We start from the raw sequence: 5,544 nt of genomic DNA on the forward strand, positions 1-5,544 counted from the left end.
GCTAGGTTGTTTACCTTTTTGCCGGTAAAGAACCAGGTTTCTTACCTAGCTGAATAACCCCATAATAGAAAACATGAAACGTGTATTCAGATAGTAATTCGACATTAAAGTTCTGAAAGACTGATAATAGAATACAAGAAAAAATAGAAATTCAGATTGAAAATGGGGTTTTATGGTAATTTAAAATTAATTTTCACACTTCCTTGTAACTAATAGGTTAGACTTACTAGGGAAGACCCCAACTTGGGTGTGGCGATACGGGTGGTGACCTATATCATCTGAAAGCTGACATTTTCCTGATTCCAAATCTGTTTTCAAAAAGTGCCTTGTCGCGTAGTCGCGGTAGTTTTCGAGAAAATTGGGTCGAAAGTTTCAAAAAATGACGTGGATTTTTCATCTCATTTTCCCTCCTCGCGTATATAAGTTTTACTGTGTTGAAAAAATGTGGAAGCGTGGTTGAGAAGTTAGTGAGGAGGAATATGATGTGGGCACTCTCTGGTTCAACTCCCTCGAGCTGCTAAACTTTTTTTGAATTTTTTCTTCGTTTTTTCTGGTGACTGTATCTGACTTGTAGAAGTGGACATAGGTTATCAAAAAAAAACAGATTCTTCATCGTTTCTATTCGTTTTGAACTAATTCTAGCACATTAAAATTTTTTTCGAAAATTGAAAAAATGCCAAGGGGGTACTCCATGGCGATTTTTTCAAAAACATTTTTTCGAAAAAAAAGATGAAACCTCTTCAGATTGTAGACAAGCATACAAAATATGAATAACATTCAAAGTTAATTAATTTAATTTAATTTATTGACCAGGTGAATAAAACATTAGAGGGCAGGACATGACAGACTCAGAAAAGATGCCCCTCACGAGGCCGATCTGAGTAGGGGAGGGGAAACGGGATAGTTTAGTTATTTGACACAGGAAAGATGTAACCGGTAGAAAAAGAAAAATAGGGGAGCAAATATATCAATAACGGGTAATACTGGAAGAAATTAAGGATTCAAACTCGGAAGGTAGGAGAAATCGGGTAACTTGGGAAGTGATGGCATTCCACAGGGGAACAATTGAAGAAAAATAGTCAGAGGAGTAGGGCTGAACAATAATTAAGTTCATAGGGCGACGAGGGGAGGAGGAGTATTTGACATGTGCATTTAGGTTAGGAAAGTAGGCGGAGCCATTTAAAAATTTATAGAGAAGAATTAGTTGAGCTTTTAGCCTACGATGTCAAATGGAGAACATATTGAGGATAGAGAGACGATCAGAATAGTAACTGTACTGGATATTACAACGCTGGAAAATACACTTAGAGAAAAATCTTAAAGGTGGGGGGACAGGAGATTTTACGGGGAATTTTTGGGGCCAGAGTATGCATTCTACCGTGACGGTGTACAACGCTTAATGTCACTCTGCGTACAGCTGTCGTCCTCGCCTTTATGTATGCAATCGGGCGGCCGCTTTCTCTTTGCCCGTGTAGCTCAGTCGGTAGCGGCGCCGCACCCTCAATCATCGCCCCAACAAGTTCAACTCCTCGAGGGGCATATTTAAACGAAATATCGAGAACATTATTTTTTTCATGTCCCCCCACCTTTAAGGGAGATTCTAGTTTTAGAGCAAGGCGAGAAGAAGGCGGAGGGGAATAAACTACAGAACAATATTCCAGAATCGGGAGAACATAACATTTGAAAAGATGAATGTAGAATTCTGGAGACTTAGATCTAAATGACTTTAAGAGCTGTTTGGAACGGAGAAGAGCTAGAGATGTGATTTTGTTGATGTGAGCAGAGAATTTGAGAGAGGAATCAGTAATGAGTATCAAGTCCCGGACGGAGGAGGAGGGAGTAAGTGTGACACCCGCAATATTGAGAGGATGGGACGAATTATGGGAACCTAGGCGAAGAAGGGCAGTTTTAGAGTGGGCAAGAGGGAGATGGTTGGCGGTAGCCCAATTTACAACCATGTTGATACCAGTTTGAAGGGCGATTGGGTCATGAGAATACAATTTGATATCATCAGCAAAGGCGGCAAGGTGAAGAGAGGGGATTTGTTCAAGTTCTAAGAGCAGATCATTGATGAATATGAGAAATAGTAAGGGACCGGAGACTGATCCTTGAGGAACACCAGAGGGAATGACAGAGGAAGGGGGTCCAATAAAATCGTAGATTTTGACAGAGAACGTTCGACCAGAGAGAAACGAGGAGAACCAAGCTACGTAAGATTTAGGGATTCCAAAGCTAGCAAGTTTCTGGATGAGAAGTTGATGATGTACCTGGTCGAAGGCTTTGCGGAAATCGAAAAAGACGACGTCTAGTGTATTGTATTTCGAAAGAGTAGCTTTATAATTCGAAACAGATTGAACTAGAGAGGTGGTGCAGGATCTGTTGGAGAGAAAACCATGTTGAAGACTACTGAATTGATGGAGGAATTCCATTTGATGCGATCACATACCAATCGTTCGAAAATTCGAGCGAATGGGTCAGTAAGCGAAATGGGGCGATAGTTTTCGGGCGATGATGGAGAACCCTTTTTTGGTATGGGAACGACTACTGCGTGTTTCCAAGAGTCGGGTACATATGACGTGGAGAGTGAGTCAGAGAAGATAAAAGTTCTTCAAATAAAGTCGACAATTCCTTCAGAAACTCACTCCAAAAAATGGGAAATTAGTACTGTAATCACTTTCATAACTCATAACTTTTTTCACAGGACTGGGGAGCAAAAAAATGACTTCAGTTCTGTAATCAGCGTACCCAATAGTACCAATGACAATAGTTTGAGCAAAATCGGAAACATGCGGTTTGTCTAGAATCTTCAATGGACCACAATCCTTTGAAAATTGTGGAAAAATAGATGAAAACAAAAAGTTTCGGAAATAACAAGGAAAACACTTAAAATCAAAACTAAAACCGATTCCGAGTATTTGGAACTATATAGGATCCCCTAGAAATCAGATACAGTCACCAGAAAAGACGAAGAAAAAATTCAAAAAAAGTTTAGCAGCTCGAGGGAGTTGAACCAGAGAGTGCCCACATCATATTCCTCCTCACTAACTTCTCAACCACGCTTCCACATTTTTTCAACACAGTAAAACTTATATACGCGAGGAGGGAAAATGAGATGAAAAATCCACGTCATTTTTTGAAACTTTCGACCCAATTTTCTCGAAAACTACCGCGACTACGCGACAAGGCACTTTTTGAAAACAGATTTGGAATCAGGAAAATGTCAGCTTTCAGATGATATAGGTCACCACCCGTATCGCCACACCCAACTTGGGCTCTTCCCTAGTTAAACTTAACTGATGTTATGATAATTCTGTAACACAAAAAACTATTAAACCAGGAAATAAGATCTCCTAAAACATTTCATGGCGAGCATGTGTTTCGAATCCTGACAAAATAAGAATAACGATTTTCGTATTTTTAAGTGTAGGTTTATCTGAATCCGAATGAATGATCCTCACAATTAAAAATATCAGCGTTACAGAGGGAAGTATTTATAAGAATATGTAGACAGTCTACATATTATTATATTTTGATTGGAAAACAAATTGTCATATTTTTGTTCTTTCCAGTTATTCGATTGTCAATTTAATTAAAAAAACACATCGAAACGAATACAGAGAAACAGAGTTTTTAAAAAGTATCGTTCTTGAATTTTTCATTTTTCATAATGTCAACAACTACAGTTTAAATATATTTTTGCAATAATCGTATACCAATTATACTATGTGTCAACATTTCAAACGGACTAATCAGTGTTTTTACTTTATTGGACCGCATAAAATTTTACTGAAACAGCATGAACACTTTTTGGTTTTTTATTTTATTTTCTGAACTTCATAGCCTTGGAGTATTTTGCGTTTTCAGAATTTTTACTACTGTCATTTAAAAAAGGTTTCCGAATTCGAAAGTGAACTTTACTTTTGAAAACTGTGTGTTTGAATCCTTTACAGTTGCCCTTGCTCTATGATATCGAAATTGAAAAGTTGGAAACTTCTCCAGTAAATTTTAATTCGGAAACAGTGATTTCGTTCAGATCTAAAATGTATATTTTTACTCAAATTATGAATTTTAATGTTTTTAAACGATTTGGTAATAAAACTAGTGTATCTCATATTTTACTGAAAGCTTCAACTTTTTAAAAACCGATTCAATTATTTCCTGAAACGAAAACCGGATCAATGATTTTATTAAAATGACCTGAACTTCTAAATTTTGAGGAAAGCCCTATTTTTCCAGCTTCGGTCACTTTTTGAGATTATTTTTAGGCATTCTTTTTTGAGATTTTCTTTAAGGTACCCAAAAATGTGAATTCAGAAACAGAGACTTTTTCTAAAAAGAATCTGGACAAGGAACCATTCGAATCATTTGAAGCCAAATTCGAAGTTTAGAGAAAACCTTAAAAATATTCATTTCACTTATTTTCAAACTTTCCGCTGACAAAAATATTTTTTTAAAGTTTCATTCCTTTTTTTGCTGTTTCCAAATGGTGTTTTTGTTGCAGAATTTTAGTTGAAAATTCAATGGTTCTTCTCTCTCTCTCTCTCTCTCTCTCTCTCTCTCTCTCTCTCTCTATCTCTCTCTCTCTCTCTCTCTCTCTCTCTCTCTCTCTCTCTCTCTCTCTCTCTCTCTCTCTCTCTCTCTCTCTCTCTCTCTCTCTCTCTCTCTCTCTCTTCAAAGTAGCCTTCAAGAGCTGGAAATTTCGTGCAAAGCTGCCAATTTTACAGGTTTTCCAGGGACACAAAACCGTGTTTTTTTCTTCGGCATCGTTTTGAGGTCCAAAAAAAGAAGGTTTCTTGCTAATTTACACCGGATCGCGAAAAAAACCCCAGCTACAACGAGGAAAATCAAAGTTTTGTGTCCCTGGAAAACCTGGAAAAATTGGCAGCTTTGGACGCAACTTCCAGCTCCTGGAGGCTACCTTGAACGCAGCTTAACAACATCGTACTGAAAAATGGGTTTGCAAAATTAGCCATGCAAAATTAGTTATATTTTCGCAGATTTTCGAAATTTCCTCAAAAAATGCCCTTAGTTTGTTTCCAGATTTAAAATGTTTGTTTTAGCATGATCAACAATCGTAGTGAGAGAAAATTTTGAGAAAATGGCAAATTTAAATTTTTTGAACCCCGGTTTATCAGCTTAAATTGATAAAAATAAAACAGCGCCCTACTGAACAGAACCTTTTCCGTTCGAATTTTTAGCTAAGATCTGATTGAAGCCGCGATTTTTGAAAAGAACTCCCTCGAATCTGGAAAAGAAAGCAATTTTCTTAAAGGTGGTGTACGGTGAAATTTTTTATTGCATCAAAATGTGCAGAAATGCATGTAGATTGACATAAAAATAAAGAAAAAATTCAAAAAAAATTCCTTCATCGAGAAAAACGCATCGAAAAATACGCTGAAAGCCCTTAGGGACTAGGTTTTTTCTAGGCCGCCCGGTGTGTAAAAGCGCGCGAATTCAAACTTTTAAAATTTTTTCGCTTGTTTTCACTTTTTGTTCGGTTTTTTCAAAAGTTTTCTAGGTTTTTGTCAATTTTTCTTCCAGATA

The sequence above is a fragment of the Caenorhabditis briggsae genome (genome assembly GCF_000004555.2).
Source record: "Caenorhabditis briggsae complete genome, chrIV, whole genome shotgun sequence".
Taxonomy (NCBI): Eukaryota; Metazoa; Nematoda; class Chromadorea; order Rhabditida; family Rhabditidae; genus Caenorhabditis; species Caenorhabditis briggsae.